This window comes from Microtus pennsylvanicus, chromosome 4 (genome assembly GCF_037038515.1).
Source record: "Microtus pennsylvanicus isolate mMicPen1 chromosome 4, mMicPen1.hap1, whole genome shotgun sequence".
NCBI lineage: Eukaryota > Metazoa > Chordata > Mammalia > Rodentia > Cricetidae > Microtus > Microtus pennsylvanicus.
In genome coordinates this window covers 35,246,897-35,270,161 of record NC_134582.1, presented here as the reverse complement: position 1 = coordinate 35,270,161, position 23,265 = coordinate 35,246,897, and the positions used below count along the sequence as shown (strand labels likewise).

Below are 23,265 nucleotides of genomic sequence, written 5' to 3'. Positions count from 1 at the left end.
ACAAGAGTTCTCAATTTGTGGATCATGACCCTTTTGGGGGGCATATATAAGATATTCTGCTTATCAGGTACTTACATTATGACTCATAACAGTAGAAAGATTTCAGTTATGACATAATAAAGTAACATCATGGTTGGAAGTCACCACAGTGCAAGGAACTCTATTAAAAGTTCAAAGCATTGGGAGGATTAAGAACCACTGACATAAGAGATCTTGTTCTTCCTACCTCAAAACAAACAAACAAAAACAAGCAAACAAACTTTATTCACATATGTGGATAAGCATGATGCGTGTGATTACACACATACAACAGAGTCTATGCTACCCTTTCTCACTTTATCTACATATCACAAGTAATTTTTAAAGCTATATTCTCTGTATATTGCCCAAGATGACATCAAATTTCTTGGTGAAAGCAAATCCTGCCTCAGCTTTGTAAATAATGGAGACTATGATTGCATGCTAGCATTCCCTGAAGTAACTCTACTTTATAAATGAGGAAGTGAGGCATTTGGTTGGCAGATATCCCTCTGCCACATCTCATCAAAAACTGATCCTTATTTTGAATTTAGTATAATACTCACAACCCAAGTTGTTATAAAAAAGTTAGTAAAATAGTTAATTTGTACTGATATACTACCATAGAAGTGGAGAGGTAAAGTCTTCTTTATCACAATTTTACTGTTAAAAAATGAAAAACAAACTTACATCTTAGTTTTTTATTAAAAATCATTGGAGGTACTATGCACTGATTCCTTCCAGCTGAGCTTGGACTGGAAATTACTAAGCTCTTATGGATAGTCACTGAATTTTATTAGAGGACGCCTCTCCTGGAAAAATACTCTCCCTCTATTTTATGCCTTCCTGCTGTGAATATATCAACAGGGCCACAGAATTTTAAACTCATGCACAAGGAAGATACTCCAGCTGAGGTAGCAATTGAAAACTGGAAATATAATAAATTGAAATATGGTATTTTTCTTTTCATGATGGATCGAAAATTCATAAGAAGAGGAGAAGCTCCTTCTCAAACATTTTGGTTTTCTGTCTCCATGAGCAGCTTCCAGGCAAGAGGAGGCACAAGGAAACTTTCCATTTACCAACCCAAAGTCTATGGTTCTAACAGGAAAATTGTATCACCTGGTTTCCAAAGAAAATTGTAAGACATATTCACATACAATAAGCTTTTTCTTTTACTTAATAAAATTATTAGTCTCTGAAGTATTTTGATTTATCTTAAAAAGACATAGATATATCTGAGATGATATGGAAACTGGAAAGGGAAAAAAATACATCCTTTCCATAGGATTATCCTGTAACTTTATCCTTAATATGGAGCAAAAGCTCAGAGACATACTTCCTGCTCTTGATCACATGGTATTGATCAAACCACGTGAGCAGTTTTATGTCTGTGTCTTGACAGGAGCCAAAAATGTATCGTCCTACTCGTAAGTAGAATATCTACCTACAAGGAAGTGAGAATATAGATAAAAATTGCAAGCCCAGATGATCTCAATGAAAAATATAACAAGATATAAAAATTACCAAATTCAGTTAAATAAAAGTTATCATAAATACTAAAAATTGGTCTATGAAATAACAAAAGCATCATTAATGTGTTGCCTAAGACTTTAGATAGAGCATGTGTAGGTTAAACAAATGAAAAAGGCAATATGAAAAACCAACAAGAATCCAATCAATGTTAGAGTGTGCATATCAATATCAGAAGACATATAAATTAGATGAATCAATACTACTGCAGGAATAAGATGAATATTACACAGGCTGAAAGAATTTCTGAGCACATATCATGATTCATAATAAGGCTTCAAGATACAAAATAAAAAATTGGATCGGATCAAAAATATATATAGACTGACTGGGAGAAGATCTTCACCAACCCCACAACAGACAAAGGTCTGATCTCCAAAATATATAGAGAACTCAAGAAACTAGACTTTAAAAGGCTAATTAACCCAATTAAAAAATGGGGCACTGAACTGAACAGAGAATTCTCAACAGAAGAAGTTCAAATGGCCAAAAGACACTTAAGGTCGTGCTCAATCTCCTTAGCAATCAGGGAAATGCAAATCAAAGCAACTTTGAGATATCATCTTACACCTGTCAGAATGGCTAAAGTCAAAAACACCAAGGATAGCCTTTGCTGGAGAGGCTGTGGAGGAAGGGGTACACTCATCCATTGCTGGTGGGAATGCAATCTTGTGCAACCACTGTGGAAGTCAGTGTTTCGGTTTCTCAGGAAATTCGGGATCAACCTACCCCTCGACCCAGCAATACCACTCTTGGGAATTTACCCAAGAGATGCTCTATCATATGTCAAAAGCATTTGTTCAACTATGTTCATAGCAGTATTATTTGTAATAGCCAGAACCTGGAAACAACCTAGATGCCCTTCAATGGAAGAATGGATGAAGAAAGTATGGAATATATACACATTAGAGTACTACGCTGCAGTTAAAAACAATGACTTCTCGAATTTTGCATGCAAATGGATGGAAATAGAAAACACTATTCTGAGTGAGGTATCCCAGAACCAAAAAGATGAACATGGGATGTACTCACTCATAATTGGTTTCTAGCCATAAATAGGGGTCACGGAGTCTACAATAGGCGAATCTAAAGAAGCTAAGTAAGAAGGTGAACCCAAGGAAAAACATATAGTTATCCTCTTGGATAAGGGAAGTAGACAAAATTTCCGGGGAGAAAAGTGGGATGTTGGGGGTGGGGTGGGATGGGGGTAAGGGGAGATGGGGAGAGAAAAGGTAGAAGGAAAGGAGGGGGGACTTGGGGAAACAGGAGGATCGGGATAAAGGAAGGTTGGATAGGGGAACACGGAACCCCATTTCTTAGTTAAAGGACCCACTTTAGGATGGGCAGGAGACTTGACCCTAGAGGGGATCCCAGGTGCCCAAGCTGAGGCCCCCAGTTAGTTCCTTGGGCAGCTGAGGATAGGGAACCTGAAATGACCCTATCCTAGAGCAATACTCACGAATATCATGCATATCATCCTAGAACTTTCATCTGGCCATGGATGGAGATAGAGACAGAGACCCACACTGGAACACTGGATAGAGCTCCCAAGGTCCCAAGGAGGAGCAGAAGGAGGGAGAACATGAGCAAAGAAGCCGGGACCACGAGGGGTGCACCCACCCACTGAGACAATGGAGCTGATCTACTGGGAGCTCACCAAGGCCAGCTGGACTGTTACCAAAAAAAAGCATGGGATAAAACTGGACTCTCTGAACATGACGAACAATGAGGCCTGATGAGACGCCAAGGACAATCGCACGCGGTTTTGATCCAACGCAATGTGCTGGCTTGGTGGGAGCCTAGCCAGTTTGGATGTTCACCTTCCTAGATATGGACGGAGGGGGGAGGACCTAGGACTTACCACAGGGCAGGGAACCCTGACTGCTCTTTGAATTGGAGAGGGAGGGGGAGAAAAGTGGGGGGAAGGGGAGAGGGGTGGGAGGAGGGGGAGAAGAATGGGAGGAGGGGGAGGGAAATGGGAGGCTGGGAGGAGGTGGAAATTTGTTTTTTTTTCTTGCTTTTCTTTATTCTCCTTTTATCAATAAAAAAAAGTATATATATATATATATCCATGGTTATAAACAGATTTCCTGTTTGTAAAATTTTAAAAATGTGTTAAAAAAGCATATATAAATAACCTTATCAGTGGACATAAACATCTTTTTAAAATATTTTTTTCATGTCAATAAGACACAAATTCAACAAATTTAAAGAGCACAAACCAACGGAGATGTATTCTCTAGTAGAACAGAATTAAATCAGAAACCAGAGTACGTAGAAAATCTGAAAATACTTGTACAGAAAACAATATCCTAGTAAATTAGTAATTTCTTCAGAAGCAGAAGGGGCAATTATTAAATATTTTGCATAAAATAAATATAAAAATACTTCACAGTTCATGAATTAATAAATATTTTGAATAAAATAGATATAAAATATTTCAGAGTTCATGAACTACAGCAGATTATCTGTTCAGAGAGGAAAATATAGCATTAGTTATTGAGATTAGTTATCTGTTTATGATTTTTTTCGAGGTAACATCTCCCTACATTATGCATGTTGTCTGTGTCTTTGAGCTAAGTCCATGCTTCTATGCCAGCTTCTTCAGTAAACAGTGAAAGCCAGATGAACAAAAAGTTACACAGATAAAATAAAATGTAGCAATGAAACATAAAACAACTAAAAGACAAATCAGTGAACAAAAACTAACTTTCTAAGACCAGTAAAAGGTTTTAATGTTAAACTAGGTTAACCAAACCAAAGGAAAGAAGACACAAAATAGCAAGATCAAGAAATGAGAAGGCAGGCCACAGAAATTAGTGGAGTAGGTCTGGAATATTCTGGAAAATGGTGTGTAACAACAACTGAACAACTTGGAAAACTTAACAAATGCAAGCTTAATCAAGGAAAAGAAACAGTAACTTGATCATAGTTCTATCTGTTATTGTAACTGAATCTTTTTCTTAACTTTCCCACAGGGAAAGACTCTAGGAAGGGCTGTTTTGGTGTTGAATTTGAAACAGTTTTATTTCACAAATCTTTCCCAGGATACAGAAAAAGAAAAAGATTTCACAACTCACTTTGTTAGAGAAGCATCGTGCTGATAACAATTCAGACAAGAATAAAACAAGATTAATATCACATATTAACACAGACAAAATAATTCTTAACAAAATGTCCACATATGTAGCCCCTGAGTAAGGTCTCCTAATACCAATACACCATAATCTATCATGGCTTTTTCTGAAGACATAAAACTATTTCAAGTTATGAAAATTAACCTATTATACTGATGATATCAACACAGAAAAAATCTATCTGAACATTAAAGTATCATATAAAAACTACAAAGCACTGTGGTAAACAATATCATTGTGAATAAAAACATTTGCACTTTGAACTATACTAGTAATAAAAGAATCTTATACAAACTGGGATACTATATGTAAAATTACATCAGTTTAGGGCTTTAAATAAAAGCCATGACAACAGTCAATGATGATTGACAGAGTATCTGAATAATAACTTCAAAAACTATTTGCCATTGCAAAAAAAATCACATGAAAATATTTAAGAAAACGCCATTAAAATGTACAGGAAAATATAAACAAATACATGTAAGAATTGCTAGCACCAAAACTCAATACTTACAAGAGGAACACCCAAAATGCTAGAACTAATCTTGGCAATCTTGTTGGCAGTTTCTTACAATTTACATAAAGACTTTCTTGTAAAATCCTACATCTTTAAATCTAGATGTGTCTAGTAGGATCACAAACCCATTGCCATTGTTCTTGAGTTCTCAGTAGTCCTCATTGTCCACTATGTTCAGCGAGTCCGGTTTTATCCCAGGCTTTTTCAGACCCAGGCCAGCTGGCCTTGGTGAGTTCCCGATAGAACATCCCCATTGTCTCAGTGTGTGGGTGCACCCCTCGTGGTCCTGAGTTCCTTGCTCGTGCTCTCTCTCCTTCTGCTCCTGATTTGGACCTTGAGATTTCTGTCCGGTGCTCCAATGTGGGTCTCTATCTCTGTCTCCTTTCATCGCCTGATGAAGGTTAATATTCAGGAGGATGCCTATATGTTTTTCTTTGGGTTCTCCTTATTTAGCTTCTCTACAGTTTGGATGTTCACATTACTGGACCTGGATGGAGGTGGGGGTTCCTTTGTCTTCCCACAGGGTAGGGAACCCTGATTGCTCTTTGGGCTGACGAGGGAGGGGGACTTGATTGGGGGAGGGGGAGAGAAATGGGAGGCGGTGGCGGGGAAGAGACAGAAATCGTTAATAAATAAATAAATTTATAAAAGCAAAGACAGAAAAATCTAGATGTGTCTAAAAGAAGTCAAAACATAGATAACTCTGAGAAACAGACTTTCAGTCTTATACCAGCTGTAATTTCTGCATTCTCAACTTGAAATCTCCCAAATTCCTGCTAGGGAGCAAATGGCCACACAGTTACATTATATACCCATCCATGAGAAGGTACTAAGAAAGAAAAAGGAACAGATGTTACCTGCAGTACAATATTCAAATCTTCACAGCATAGGCTGAGGGGAAAAAACAAAACAGTCAAAAGCCTCCAAGATGCTCTTCGCATGGCATTCTGCAAAAGCAAGGCTGTACTGTCCCACTGCAAATAGATGAACTGGTTGGGTGAAGGTGGATGTAGGGGTGTTGACAAAGAACGAAAGGCAACTCTGTAGGGGCTGTAAAAACACCCTAAATTACCATTGCGAGAGAAGGTACATGACTACCTAGTTATTAAATCCTACTGCACTATATATTTAAATGATAAATATTATTGTATTTAAATTATTATTAATTCACCTGAAAGATAGATAAAAAAGAATCAAGGGGGAATTAACAGTCCTAAAGAGAAATATTTGAAGAGAAAAAAAAATTATTCAACACACCTATGCACAGTTCTTACCTACAACTTTATAGTTCTCAGTAGATGCTAGATTTACCAGTTCACCAATTTCTTAAAAGATATTTAAGCCAGAAATTTTGGTAGAACTCAGGGCAAGCCAGTATGAGAAGAACTGTTCATGAACTCTAAATTATAAGGTGACAAACTAAAAAAAAGCTTGCCTCCTGTGACCATGCATATCACCTGCAATATCATGACTACACAAAAGTGGTCTGAGAACAATTTGTCTTCCTTTCTTTCACTTGACCTCTGAGGTATCTCTGGGAAATATAATCTCTTAAGTCTTCTTGAGGAGCTTTAGTTTTCTGTTAAAAAAAATAGTAAAATAAAATAGAAGAGGATGAGTTACTCTGCTTCTTAAACAACTTGTGCATGCGTGTGGTATGCAAATGTGTGTACGGTGTATGCATGTGTGTGTGTATGTGTGTGTGTGTGTGTGGTGAATGTACATGTGAGTATCTCTGTGTTGGATGCATATGTCTGTGTGTCTGTATGTATCTGTGTGCACATGAAGAGGCAAGAGGCGGATATCCTCTGTCACTCTCCAACTTAGTCCTTTGAGGCACGGACTGGCACCAAACCGGAACTTATGGTTTTAGGCTTAGGTTGGCATCTATCAAGTCCTAGACATTCTCCTGCTTCTGGCTCTGCTCAATGCTACAGATACAGACACAGGTGGACCATGCCTGGTTTTGAAGGGGTGTTACAGTCACACTCTGATCTTCATGCTTGTGTAGAAAGTACTGTGCGTCAGCCATCTATCCAACTCACGAAACATTTTTTATTAACAACATTATTTTTTTTGCCTCCTGACTTTTGTGTCTTGAATTTCTCATGACAAATCCAAATGTAATAACAAACACAGAAAATGAAGACAATATAAAATATGTATGAGTAATAATTTTGTAAAATGTTTGATGCATTTCAAATATTTTATAATATTCCAATTCTTTATTACAAAAATTGTGCATAACATCAGTAAAATTTTCTCATTAAAATTGCTACAAAACAGTATATTTCCTGGGGTTTTTTTTATCATTTTTTTTAATATGAGACAGGGTCTTGTGATTTAGCTCTGGCTGGCCTTGGAATCACTATGAAGCTCAGGCTGGCTTCAAACTCACAGTAATTCTTCCTCCTCAGCCTCCCATGTGCTGGGATTACAAGTATAATCCAATACAGCTGGCTAAGCCTGCTAACAAGGAAATCTTGTAGCACAAATGTAAACATTCAACAGAACACAAAATAAGATGAGAAGCTACATAATAGTTATGCCCAAACCAGTGGAGATTTGTATCATATGAGAGAAAATCTGAGATAAGATAGTGTTGGTGTGGTGGTTTGCATAAAAATAGCCCCATAGTATCATAGGAAGCGGCACTATTAGAAGGTAAGACTTTGTTGGAGAAGGTTCATCACTGCGAGGTGGGTTTTGAGGTGGAAAATGCTCAAGCCAGATCTGGAGTAGCATTCACTTCCTGTCCTGCTGATATGGACATAGAACTCTCAGCTGCTTCTACAGCACCACTTCATGCCTGCTGCCATGGTCCCACAACAAAGATGATGGACTAACCTCTGAAACTCTAAGTCAGCCCTAATTAAATGTTTTCCTTTATGTGAGTTTCTGTGGTCATGGTATCTCTTCGCAGGACCCTAGCTAGGAATTTTGTTTTATTGACACATTCGTTAATTTTCAACATTTTTCTACTTGGTGCACAGATCAACTGTCCTTGAAAATAAATGTTTTGAAATCTCATACTTTCATTTCTTTGCCTCCAATGTCTGAATTTTCCTATGCTTTGTGAAATGCAGGGCCAGTTTTAAATGTGTGCTTTACTATGCTTTGGGCAATGCTTTATAGAAACTCAGGTTGCTAAGAGAAACAGGCATTGATCAACCTTACAACATCAGGGTGACCTATTCTCATAAAACACCACATAAGTGATGCTAGGCCACTGAAATGGGCCCAGCAGGTGCTTTGCTAGGCAGGATGGAGGCACAGGTGAGTGCCCCTGGATGTATAGACTACTCTTATCCTTAATTTTAGTCTCAAGAGAAGCTACAAATATGAACATCCCGCAACTCTTTTTTTTTTTTTTACCTTTACTCACATTTCAAGTTGATAAAAAGTATCATTAGAGTCCTGGAGAAGATGGTACACATTTATTATGTTTGTTTTCTCTCTCTGCTCAGAGACACATATGACACAAGTACTGAGCTAAGGGAACATTCCCACTTTAAACTTGGAACCTTGAGCTACAGGTCTACATATGTATGAACAAAGTAAGAATAGAACACTTTATTCCTAGACTCTGGGTTGGGGAGAATGTTTCCAGAGAACACTGAAGGGAAGCGATCCAGCCTGAGCACAGTAGCTGTGACCTTGTCTAGAATTTGAAAACTTGGTGAGAGGACGAAAAAGTTAGTGCTGGCCCTCCGTTCTGCTACGTGGCTCACCATGGTATGGCCAGAGCTGTCCCAGGTGCTTCTCTGCTATGGCAGTCTGCAGTCCCCGAGACTGCTACTATAATAAACCCCTTTGAGGTTGTCCCTTAGGTTGTTTCAGTAGGTGTAACAGCAATATAAGTAACTGATACACTTGTCTTCAGTCTGGATCGGATTCATGTCTGCTATTCATCTTCTCAAATACCTCACATTTAAATCAATGATTTTGTCCTCCATTGCCAAGAAGCTATACAGCAAAGTGACAGTTCACCTCAGTTGAATTGAAGGGGTCAAGTATTGGGCCACAAGTTGCGGCACACAACTTTAATCTCAGCAATAGGTATCTGTGAGTTTGAGGTCTGCCTGACCTACACAGTGAGATCCAGGTCATCCAAGGCTATGCAGAGAGACACTGTCTCAAAATAAAACAATCAACAAGAATATCGAAGTATTTTTTATATTAGGAAAAATAAATGATGCTATATTAAAGTGTAGAAAGCAACTGGTATTAGCTTAAGATCTTGACTAAATATACTAATACATATATCCACAGTGGTGACACTGTGATGCACATATAAAAACAGACAAGAAAAGGGAGTCAGTTTTACAGAAAGGAGGTGATGAGGGAGGGGGATGGGGATTTAAAATGAATAAAAAAGGTCATAGAAATTCATGAAACTGTAAAAATAAATTTAAAAATCAACCACTGCCTCTGTTCAACCAGAAAGTTTCTAAAAATGAGGCTTTTGGACTGGCCATGTGAATTGGGATGGGCAAAGTAAAGAATACTTTCCAACCTCATTTGTTCAATACTTCATGTAAGTTTTGAAATATGTCTTCTATCTTAAAAAATGCGGTGAGCATTTTGGAATGTGCAGTGGTGTTCACAAGATAAGTGTCCCTCATTCTCTGGCTTCTTCTATCACCAGCCACTGCTTGGTGTCCTTTTTCAGTGACATGAATGACTATTTTACATTCTCGAGATGTCTAGAAAAATCTGAGTTCATTCAAATCCAGCACAACTGTTTGTAGCTTTAAATTGCAGTCAACTTTCTGTTACTTCTTTCCCATCCAACATCAAGCAAACATTCTAACAGAATTTTTCACAGGAATAATAGAATTGGTCAGCTGTGACACCAGATAATCACAGTCCAAAATTATAGTGCTACATTTAGAATAAATAGCCATATTAAAATCAAATATAAAATTCAAACATTTGTAAAAATCAAAGAGACCCATAACAACTGCTTTAGCATTTATCTAAATGTATATTAACATAAACTGTAAATATTTGAAAATGAAAATTTGTATGCATAAATAAATTTTAGTAAATAGATTTGGGATTTCTATCATCAATTCCATGCACTTTGAAAATGTCGTTTCTAGGATTGATAAAAATAACTTTTCATTTAGAAAGTGAAAACAGCTAATATTGCTTAGTGTATAAAAGCAAATAAACTTTTAATGACATTTCAAAGATTTTTAATGTGTCACATGTGCCTGGGATTACAGATTAATATTTCTGATCCCATACCATTTTCCAATATTTTGATGGAATATTGAAAATATGATCTATCAAAATATGAAAAGTAACTACAGATAGACTGAGCAATTGATTCAGGGTGATATGTAAGAACTGGAGCCATAATTTGAACCTTGTCATTTTGCGCTCATGGCCTCTGTCTGTTCTCTATATCTTCACATCGTAGTTTTGATTGAACAATTCTCTATTTTGGCTACTAAAAGGATTTTGTATTCATCAGGTACAGTCATTCCCCAAATTGATAACTCACCATTGCCCCCAGAAGTCTTAGAGATTTTCTTTAGGAAACGATATCTGGGTGATGAATGTGTTGACTTAGATATTTTTATTTAGGAATGTCTGGGTGATGCGTGTGCTGACTGAGGGGTCATTTTAACAGGGCTTCTCCAGACACAGTGTGTGTAGACACAACGAATGTACATAGATGTGCCTTTTCATGGTTGTAAATACACCTATTTCTGTCGACACTAAGCTAACTATAATTACACTGTAATCTCCAGCCCCAACACTCAAACCTTTCATTATGTCTTGAGTCCCTCACTTTAATAGTGAGACACTCACTTCCCACCACTATCCTTCCTAATTGTTTAATTAAGACAAATCATTTTCTAAAGCTTTAACCCTTACATTCATAGGAAGTATTTTTAACTATCACAGTATAGTGCTTAAATGTTCCTACTTTTGTTTGGTATTAAAGCCCTCCATTAATTTTCAAAGTACGTAAGTTAAGATTCTCCCAATATGCTTCAACATTGTCATTTAATATATTAACAACATAGTTTATTTTTGTTGTTAAATCATTTATTTCACACTGGAATTCTCTGACTTTTTAAATAACTTTACTTTCAATTAAAACTAATTCTAAGCTGGGCAGTGATGGTGGATGTCTTTAGTTGCAGTACTTGGGAGGCAGAGGCAGGCCGTTCTCTATGAGTTCAAGACCAGCCTGGTCTATGAGGAAAAACAGGCAAATTTCACATGGAAAGGAATTCCAAATAAGTTATATAGATGCTGTATTAAACTACACATCATCAAGGAGATGGAACACACTTCCCATCCAGGAAGTTTGCACTACTGTGCTTTCCTTCTCAAAAGTATAGACTGAAATGAGGGAAAGGGAAAAGTGGAACAAACAGTAGCATAAGAGAGAGAGGGTATCTGATTAATGTGGCTTCAGCTTGGTGATCAAAGTTAATGTTAGAAAAGTACCCGTGATATTACGTACCCTTGACCAGATAGAGTGGGAATGAATGGGCATTTATCTCTGTGACCATTTCAATGGGCAGAAACCCACTCTAACTATAAGAAAGATAACAAACAAACAAACAAAAAACCAGACAAACAATTAAAAAAAAAACAAGAAAAAAGCTAAGCTTAAGGATATACTACGAATAGCTGGTTTGAGAGATTAGGACAGCCTAGAGGAAGTTATAAACACAGTATGACTAAATTCAAATGATCCTTGAATGAGAGGTCTAGATAGAAACGGGAAATTTGTACAAATACAAAAATCTAAGCTAATATAACATTAATTATGAATATAACAATTGCCTTATTAACTCTGACATTTCATTATTCATTATAATATTAACTATAAGGCATGTGGGTATGTGTGCTCATATCATAATTATAGGCCCTCTGTTGTTCACTTTTCTTTATATCTAAAACCATAAAAGTTTATTTATAAAAAATATATGAGAGAAAGCTTTGTAAAGAAGTGTAACCATGGCAAAGATTAACACCAGTTATTCCAAAAAATCTTTACCTTGGAGCTTTTGCCCACATCTATTGCTCAGGTCAAGGTGGTGCAGACCAAGTATGTGGAAGACAATAATTGTCTGAATGTGCTGAACAAGAGCAACAAGGGAAAAGAATTACTGATCCCACTGATGAGTTCCATGTGTGTCCCTGGGAAGCTCCGTGATATGGAGCATGCGCTCCTAGATGTGGGAACTGGCTACTATGTGAAGACAGCTAAAGATGCCAAGGACTTCTTCAAAAGGAAGATAGACTTTCTTACCAAGCAGATGGAGAAAAACCAGCCAGCCCTACAGGAGAAGCATGCCATAAAACAAGCAGTCATGGAAATGATGAGCCAGAAGTACCAGCAGCTGACAGCCCCGGGAGCGACTCAGAAGGTTGCCAAGGCATGAGGATGTGTTGCAGGAATCAAGCAGTGAGGGGCCTGAGACTGTGGGCAGTGGCCTACTGGTGTCTGGGGAAAAAGGTCTTGTGTTTAATGTTAATAAATGTGCTAGCTGAGCAAAAAAAAAAAAAAATGTCAGGGAAAAAGCAGCCCTTCAAATTCCAAGCTAGAATTTTAAGAAGGTGGTGCGATCAATTTACTGACAATAATGATTATGAATTGGAGGAGAATCAGGGGAAATTAGTTTGGATGTAATTTTAAAATTCATTGATATCCTCAATTCATTTCATGATCATCTCTATCTTGAAAAATATGCAAATGTTTTAATATGTAATAGGCCAATAAGATGTAGAGAAATATAGCTTCTGCTTCAAAGGATTCTGGGAGGAGATTATGGTACTCTTCAGTGTCAGCATTGAAGGATCTCTAAGCCTTGGTACAGTAGGCACAGCATCTTCCTGCAGGAAGCCATGATGTTAGCTTGGGCAATTTCTCTTTTCCTACTTGAGACAACTCCCTGGATTCTAAGCAGTTGTTTTTTCAAATGGGCTGTTTCTGTGCTTTCCAAAACAAGGCATTTCCAAAAATCCCAAAGATTTTTATCTCTTCCAAGTGTCAAGTTTCACATTTCTTCGTTCAGCAGTGAATAAATCCACAGGATATCTTATTTTCTATCTTTATTGGACAGGATTGCTCTAAAGTATTTCTCTCGACAATATAAAATCAGTGGGGCCTCTGATGATGAGGCACTAGTCTCCTGTTTCCCATAGTGAATTTCTTCCTGCCTGTGTGTTACTCTTTTTTTCCTCTTTCTTCAGTGTGAAGATGATAGTAGGTATAAGATGTGTCAAATCTGAACACAGTATTTCTAATGTCTTTCTCTTTCCTAACTGATTACAATTTCCAGTTGGTAAGCCCTTTTTAGCTAAAAGCATCAGACAAATACAGTAATCTCTTTCCTAAAGAGAACAATCGTTTCTTGAAATTTTTTGAAGGAGTGCTACCATCTATGAAAAGTTTAATTTCCAGGTCCATCGCCATCCTGCTTTTAGCTCATTCCCAGACAGGCATAGCTCAGTCTGGAAGAAGACACTCTTGGCAACCACTACAGCCAGATCGCTAAAATGGCGGCCAAACTTCCATCTCCTCTCGACAAATTCTTACAAAGATTTTTGCTTAAATATAGCATCATGAATGCACAGCTGCAGAGGATGTGCAAAACGGCCAAAATTGTACACATTGCAATCTGTGAGGGATTTTGCTTTCTTTTTATATCTGGGGTGTTGTTTCAAACAACCATGTGGATGCCGTCATTGGCATCCTGCCATTTCTTTGGCACATTCATAAAACAATTGGAATGTCAGTACCTGGGTGCTCTTCCCAGAGATGTGAATGTGACGCAAAACAGCTTTCCTTTCACTGAAATCAGCCTGAGATAGGAGCAGGCAATGGTTCAGGGATCATCTGTGAATAATGACTAAGTGTGTTCTAGATGAAACACCACAAATCTCTCTCTCTGCTTTGCGTTTTCACACAGACATTGGCTTTTAGAGAATTTAAGGACCTTAAATATCACTTGGGAACACAGTCCCATTTATTTCAGCACAGAATGTAAAGGCATGACCTTGTTAGCATAATATTGTGTTATGAGTTTAGAGGCATGACAGTGCTTGAGGGCTGGAGAGAGCAGGGGGATTCCATGGCACATGTAGCATATGCTGTAGTAAAAATTCATATACACAATCATACCATCTCTATATATACCAAAAAGGAAGTTACAAGAAATGAAACATGAGTATGCCTGTCCATATGGTGTTTATTTTCAAAAGTAGAGACAGAGTCTCCCTTAGCAATGTTTTGAGAGCCACAGACAGAGTTCAGTTTTTCCTCTTAAACTTCCAAACTACTTAAATTACTGAGAAGATGCAAGGTCCAAACAGCTCAAAATATATCTAGGCTTTTTCTTAAGGAATCATTTGGTCACTGTAGTTGAAGAAATTGGATGGAAGTGTAGGAAAATAGTGGCAAGAAATGTTTTTGAAGTCAGTAATAAAATCTGCCAAAGAGGAACTTTGTGGAAAGAAGTTATTTAAACCTGAGCATGAATCTAACACTTAGGGTAGGAGCTCCCAACAGATCTTGAGTATGTGCTCTAAAAGGTTGAGACATGAATGCTGGACAGTACCACCTTTGCATACCTCTGACATCATTCATAAGAAGATTCAATTTAATAAAATGTTCGTGAACAAATAAACTGCTAAATCTGAGAGGTGGGCTCCCATCTTAGAGATTCATCATGCACGTTAGGGAATAAAAAGCTTAACAGTCTAGGCATTGGGGAACCAATGAAAATACTAAAAGGAAGGAAATGTACTAAATAGGTCTCCTTTTGTAGGAAGATATGCAAAAGTATTGTGAAGAATTAAGTAAAGTAAAAAAAAACATGGAGAAAAAAGCAGGAGGTTGTGAGGAGATTCAGAGCAAGAGAGACAAGAACAACAGATATGCTTCTTGCAGGGATCTGAGTGTAAGAACAAGGGATGTCAGCCTGGCTGTGAAATTGCTGTTGCATCATAGTAAATTCAAAGGAGCAGGGTAATATCATGTTAAGGGTGATAGAAATGATGGCATCTTTGTTTCACACTGAGCATGAGTCAAAGAAGGTGTCAAATGAGCAAAGGAAGAAGCAAACAGATCTACGACATACTTAGGATGATTTATCAGAGACTTATAGTGGCATGCCATTACTAGAAGCAAGAAACCCTGTCCCTGACTGCCACTAAGCAGAAGAGGGGGCGAATATCCTAAGGTAGGAAAAAGTAGGCCACAGCCTGGAATGGTCTTGGCTCTTTCAAAATATATTAAGCATTTAAATGTTAGTTAAGAAATATTCTGGGTCTTGGTGACTGAGATATCCTGCTTAGCTATTATAATAACTTTGTCCTAAGATGTTTTGGATGTCTGCCAGCACAACCTGCCAGAGAAAAGGCAGTAGTGACCTAGAAGTATGGTTTTACATTAAGCTGTTTCTGTATAGACACATATTCTAAAAATATTATTTCATTTTCTATTCCTATTATTGAGAAAGGTAGATAGTATTGAAAGAAAGGATCCTCAGAAATAATGGGTAAACTAACTCCTGATCACATACTGGGCAACTAACTATGTTGCAAAATACTATGATATATTAGCAGCAGAAACTGTAGTTATGCTGGTGCTAAGAATAAACAGAAGACAAGTATACATACATCCAAAAGACCCTTCAGTGAAGGTGCAGAAAATTGGACCAATAAGCCCACTCTTCCTCCTGGAGAAGAGGGATTCAAAACACTCACAAAGTGACATGTAATAGGAAGGCCACTTGTTTATTTCCTGGCTGTTCAACAGCTCACATGAAATTTTTCACACAGAAACTATATTATTTAAATCACTGCTTGGCCCATTAGCTCTAACTTCTTATTTATTAGCTCTCACATCTTAATTTAACACACCTCCATTAATCTGTGCATCACCACGAGGTCATGGCCTACTAGCAGAGCTTCAGCGCATCTCTCTTTGGTGTCAGGTCCTTGGCTTCTCCCTAACTCCTCCTTCTTTCTCCCAGCAGTCTCTTTAGTTTTCTCCACCTACCTCTATTTCCTGTGCAGGCCCAAGAAAGTTTCTTTATTAACCAATGATATTCACAGCATACAGCGGGGAACCCTATATTATCTCCTTTCTGTTTAAATGAAAAGGAAGGTTTTAATGTTAACATAGTAAAATTGCCTATAGCAAACAAGTGTCAAGCAAGAATTACAGTTACAGTCCGGGCAGTGGTGGCACATGCCTTTAATCCAAGCACTCGGGAGGCAGAAGCAGGCGGATCTCTATGAGTTCGAGACCAGCCTGGTCTACAAGAGCTAGTTCCAGGACAGGCTCCAAAACCACAGAGAAACCCTGTCTCGAAAAGCCAAAAAAAAAAAAAAAGAAGGAATTACAGTTACAATATTTATATCTACTAACTAAGGAAACTATAACTATAGCTATAAATTCTTCAACTCTATCAAAGACTCCAGAAGGATATAATATTACCTAAATAAACAGGAAATTCATTGTAAGCATCTTTCAAAACTCTAGAATTGACAGAGACATCTCACTGCCTGGAAGGTCATCCAAAGTTCTTCTGTATCATTGGGGCATCCATCTTGGGCTTACTGGCCCATAGAATTCAGCAGACTTTTCCATGAAGTAGGAAATTTCAAATACAGTAACACCTATATTGACAGTTTGTCAGTCACTTTTTTCTGTGTCCTGCAGAATGTCTGGCAGACTCTTTCATAAAGCAGGAATCCTGAAGGATTGACTCACCTTTAGGCAAGTTCAGCAGTCATTTCTCTGCAGGTCCTGCATGCCCAGTTCATCAAGTAGTCCAGGTAAGAGCAGTTTCTTGCCCAAGTGTCTAACAAACTGCATAAGGAGCCTCCTCGATGCCCATCATCCTCTTGAAGTAAGCTGGTGCTGACAGGAGAATATGTGTCTCACTGTCACAAAAAAGTCCTAACTTCTTTAAACATTTTAAATGTCATATTCTGTAATCTTTGAAATATTTGAAGAATACCTATCTTTCTGAATTACATCTCTGAACACCTAAAAAACCTAACTCACATGACTATAAGCTTGACTATTAGAGACGACTATCTATCTATTTATCTATATTTCTTAATAATACACTACATTTTTAAATGAGCTATACAAACACAATACCTTAGTCAAGAGCGGAAATACATATAACAAAATCGACCATAATTTGTATCAATAAACAAAATCTGTACCTATGCAAATCTATAGTATATCTGCATTTAAATGTAAAGAAACATTTATAAACAATATTTGGGAACTTGGACATAGGTCTTCTCCAAACTGCTTCCTGCAGTTTATTGGGCAAAGTAATTTTTTGAGTGGTGTTTAAGGTTACCATCAGGAATTCTTGGTCCATAAAAATATTTTAGTCTGGAAACAATCCACGGGTTCTCATCCTCTGTGGAAACAAAAAAACCCTTCTTTTCCAAAGCAACATATCCTTAGACACAAATTTTGAAGACAAGAAACTTTTAAAATATCTATGTTGGTTAGTTATCGCCTTCACAGTCAGAAAATTCAAAGAAAATACAATAAAATGCATAATATAGACTCTCTGTGCATATTCATCTTTATATGGCTTATTCCTTCTTTACTCCTTTTAATCTATGACTGTACTCTGTCTCTTTAAAGACTTTGTTTTATTTAAAAAACATACATTTATTTCTTCTTATAACTGTCTATATTCTTTTTCTTCTCTTTACTCTCCCAAATCTGTGTACATTTATCCAACACTGTGACTCATTTTAAGGTCTATTTCCCTCTGTCCTTTTGTGTATTTGTAATTCTTTATTGTCCAGGAGCACTTCCTGAAATGCTAAGTGCTTCTTAAAAACTTAAGCTGTGTCATTGCTAGGGGAAATATGGTACTGCCTGCTTGCCCCACCCAGCCCAGCATGGCAGAGCTGCTCATGTCTCTGAGATCCATGCACAGTGCCCCATCTCTAGGCACACAGCTGGTCCATACATGGCTTTTTTTTTCACTACTGCTGAATCAGGAAAACCTCTCTTAAAGGAGATGTGGCATGCCATCAGCAAACATTAAGAAGCTGTGTTAAACTCTGTGTTTTTGTGTCCAGAATTCCTTTCTAAACTCTCTCAGGTTTTAAGGTTTTAAGTGGATTTTATTTAACCACATTGGCCTGCCAATTATGTAGTAAGAAGGCCACTTGTTCATTTTCGGACTAATTGGTAGCTCAGACCTGAAAGAATCACACAGATACTGTATTAATTAAATCACTTCTTGACCCATTTGCTCTAGATTCTTCTTGTCTAACTCTTACATCTTAATTTAACCCATCTCAATTAATCTGTGCATCATCACAAAGTTGTGGCCTACCAACAAACTTCCAGCACATCTGTCCACATGGTGGCTCCATGGTTTCTCCCTAATTCCTCCTTCTTTCTCCCAGCAATCTTGTTTGGTATTCCCTGCCTACCTCTATTTCCTGTGAGGCCCAAGACAGTTTCCTTATTAACCAATAGTATTCACAGCATACAGAGGGGAATCCCACATCAGTGAAACATTAATGAGTAGATAGGCAACAGAAAAATCATGCTTCCTCTTTTAAAAACACAGTCTGATTCATTACATACCATGGTGCCCCTCTCTCAAGGAAGGTAGATACCCATTTATCTCAGTTACTCAAAACTTTCCCAAAATTCAAGGTAAAGGACTTAGCTCTCAAACCAAGCTGGGTGTATTTTCTTTTGTGCAAGAAGGCACAAAGTGATCAGGCACATAACTCACTGGAGGATATTTTGATTCTCACCAATGATGTGCTTTTATTCATTTTAGCCCTTAATTCCTAAATAAATTCATAAAATAATTTCTCAAGCTATAGCAGAATACACCCTCAGTCATGAACATGGATACAGCCACCAGATGGTAGAGAAGAAAGCCATGACAAATACAAGGGGAGGACAAGCCTTTAAAATGGTCCAGTCCTTGAAATAAAGTTATGTAACAAACTATTTTTTCTATTCATTAGACAATTTTTCAAAATGCCACATGTGTAAGAACTGCCAAAGAGGTTTGGATTCAGACATGTAATAGCCTACTATGTCTGCAAATGTAAACTTAGGGAGTTTAACTGCCCAGGGGCTTAGAGGATGCCTCAGTGTAGAATTCCACCAGTTGGATTTTATTTTTATAATACTCAGTGATTGCTGGGTGACTATTTGACAGTTCGCTCAGACACTTTTGAATACTTAATTGATTGAATTTCATTACCCCTGAAGTACTGTCACTTATTCTAAGATTGGAACACTATTTTTTGCACTCCGCTTGGAAGTGAGAGGAACTAGCAGAAAAAGTGGAATGAGGAAGTGAAGAGTTGCCTCCAGAATTGGTTTTAACTAGGTGAAAACAAAGATGGGAAATCTTGAGAATTTGGAAAAACCCTATATTTTCCAATGATAAATTCTTAAGTAAGCTACACTCTGAAATATAATAAAGATGACAGTTTATGAATATATGTAACGATAATAAGTTTGTTGTAGGACAGCTACCCAGAGAATAAAATCTAGAAATGAAAGTCAGACCATCATTTGTGTAGAAAGATTAACATAAATCAAAAACTGTAACTAAATTGTATTATCAGGTCAACAATGTGTTACTGCACAAAGATATTGTGTCAAGGTTACAGAACACAGCTCATTTAAGAGACCTGATGAGAAAATAGACTGGATCTGGGTTCCAGCATGTAGATGATGTAAGGGGTCCTCCAGTCGGGGAATAGATTAGATCTGTGGTCCAGTACTCAGCTGCACAAATGAGCTCCTCTAAAAAGCAATACACTTTCATCCTACTCTCCTTGGTTTCTTTGTTGTCTGGTTCTTGTCATTTGAGAAGAGGGAACCTCAATTGAGAAAATGCCCATTAGTTTGGCCTGTGAGAGAATTTATGGAGTATTTTCTGGATTGATGACAAATGCAGTGTCATCCCTGGGTAGGAGGTTTTGAGTTATATAAGGAAGAAGGCTAAGCAAACCACAGGGAGCAAGTGAGTAAAGGGCATTCCTCCATGGTGTCTGCTTCATTCCTGCCTCAAGGTCTTCCTCTGACTTCCATAACTGATCTGAAATTTGAAAGCAGAAATGAACCCTTTTCTACCAATGTTGCTGTTGATCATGGTGTTATTTATTTATTTATTTATTTATTTATTTATTTATTTATTTATTTTTGGTTTTTCGAGACAGGGTTTCTCTGTAGCTTTGGTGCCCATCCCGGAACTAGCTCTTGTAGACCAGGCTGGCCTCGAACTTCCAGAGGTCTGCCTGCCTCTGCCTCCCGAGTGCTGGGATTAAAGGCGTGTGCCACCACCGCCTGGCCTCATGGTGTTTTTTTAAATTGCAGAAAATAATACCTAACTAAGCCAGTTTCCTTTTAATAATTTTATTTTGAGCATAAATTAATAGTTTCCAACTATAGGGAGGCAGATTTTTTTTTCTATTCTCAAGAAATCATCAGAGAACTGCTTGTACTTAAAGGAGTGTCGTGGTTTGAATAAGAATGGCCTCTGTAGACTCATATATTTGAATTCTTTGTCACAGGGAGTGTTACTACTTGAGAAGGATTAGGATGTACAGCCGTGTTGGAAGAAGTGTGTCACTAGGGGTGGGTTTAGAGATTTCAAAAGTCAAGCCAACAACAGGGGCCCGCTCTTTCTGTTGTGTAGAAGGATGCGAACAGGCCTGCTTTTCTGCTGCCCGGCTCCCAGCTGCAAGGCTAGCTAATGCCCTGACATAACAACACACAAATTGTATTCTTCGGCTATAGGATTTTTCTTAGGTTAATATAGTTTTTCAGGCCCAAAGAATGTAACTATCGTTTTAGAATTAAATGAAATCCGTAACAATAAAATGCAGTTTTATTCTCTCATTTCTTTCATGTTCTAAACCATCCCTGAATATATTTACACTGACTGAACATTGAGAGAGAGATGTCAACTCAGGATTCAACTTCTTTAATGTCTTCATTTGAGTTGACATCAATGAAAAGGAGATACAGTTCCTCATGGGAGTATCACTAAAACAGAATTATGCCTAGAGTCTTAGATTCTACTAGTCTAGAAATCAAAAAAAAAAAAAATATCTGTCCTGGCCTCCTCTTCCAGATCACTAAGACAGAATGCAGGCTCCAGTACCAAGAAACTCCTTGGTTTTCTCTATCCACAGTCTAAATCTTTGGCTCTTTCCTTCAAAGATGATCCTGAAATATTCTAGAATCTAATTGCCCAAGCACATAGAAGTCCAGTCGCAGTAAAAAAGAGTAGCCTAGATATAAGGGGAAGGGTCTTGGCCCTGCCTTAAAGTAATATGCCAGCCTTTGTTGGCTCTCCATGGGAACTTCTCTGAGGAGTGAATGGAGGTGGGTGGGGGGAAGGTGGAGTGACAAGAAGGGTAGGGAGTGGAAACCGGGATTGGTATGTAAAATGAGAAAAAGTTAAAATAAAAAACAAAAATTACCTTTTTATGGTATTCCTTACAGGGAGGAGATTTCCAGCAATAAATATTTTAGTCCTCTACAGAGAGCTGAAAATTCCCTGCCTGAAAGATTTCCTTGGCATCCCAAACCAGTGCATGTGATTCCTTTGTTTCCAGTATTTCCCCTGAGAGTATGTTCATCATCTTTAAAACAAAGAATCTGTGAACTGCTGCACCCATTCTACCAGATAGCCATGGAGAAAACACAATGAACCCCCTTGAAAACCACAGTATTTTAAACAACAGCTTTAAAGCCTATTTAAAGCCAAAGCCAGATTTGAGAACTATGAGGCAGCTCCGCATGACCATGCCCACCCTCCTACTAAGCAACAGCCATTTCTGGTTCTCTTTCCTTTATCAGAATTAGAGTCTGCTGATTGTGCCAGCCCATGCTTTTGCCACATTTCAGACCACCAGATTACTGTTCCATCACTGCCTTTCACTGAAAACATACCAAACATGATTTAATGTGTTCTGGGAGCCCAGCAGTCCATAGTTCGTTGGGTTTTTAGCATTCAGAATTCAGATGTGAGCTGGGTCTTACCTAGGTAAGCAGCATCTCTACTAGGGCACCATCCCTAGACCTTCGTACTAGATCACTCTTATTCAGGTTAAGACACAGAACACTAACCAAAAAAATAAAGATAAAAGTAAAATGTTTTATTCTCTCTAATCACTGCTTTCAAAATTCCACATCTAGGGGATTATTTCACTCTCCAATACACTTCAATATTTAAAATGTTTATTGGCTATAAACTTTAAAGTGATCTATAAATCATTCATCTGGTCAGTAAATACACAATTTGAAATCAGGCAACGTTCAAGCTTTGTGCGTTCCAAGCTGACACATGGAATCACAAACATTCAGATTTTAACATTGGCTGAGTTGGTGTGCCTTTGGTATTCTGATCTAGTGAGGCTCTTCCAATTGGAAAGAGTGCTTCAGGTTTGACATGATTGGCATGGCTTCTGATAAGGTACCTTACAAGGAGTATTAATTTTCTAAATGACTTTGATTTCCAAGTTCAACACATCTGTGCCAATTAGATGGGAATGATTGCATATGTACTGAAACAAATACCTTGAATTGATTTTTTTTTCAATCGCAGAATAACTACAAAGGCCAATTTCAACTGACTTTAAAATGTATTTCTATTAATCAAAGGGGGAAATGAAAAGCCGTAACAATGAAACTCTTTAGTTAATTATAAAGCAATAATAATGCTTAATGCAAGTATCTTTTATCATGAAAAGCATTCAGGATGTTAAATAAACCAAAGAGGTAAGTAGTCCTGAGACCTTAGTGCTGGCATTACACCAAGAGGTTTTAAAATTAAATAATTTTTATATTGTCTTAAAGATTAAACAATTTCTTTGTATTTTATCAAGGAATAATACTATAAAATGATTACATCTTCCATAATTTGAGTTAGATCACTAAGGAAATCTTAACAGTGCCTTTTTAAAATGCTCAATATGTTTTCCAAAGGAATCCTTTAATGAATTTGAAGATTATTCAAGACCTAGATTTTTATCTAATTTTGACAA

General features: G+C 37.5%; 1 pseudogene; it reads left to right on the top strand.

Moving 5' to 3' along the window:
• The window catches only part of LOC142848969 (prefoldin subunit 5 pseudogene), a 60,042-nt pseudogene extending 47,422 nt beyond the window's left edge, over positions 1 to 12,620 (top strand).
• Positions 12,621 to 23,265: the final 10,645 nt, after the last annotated feature.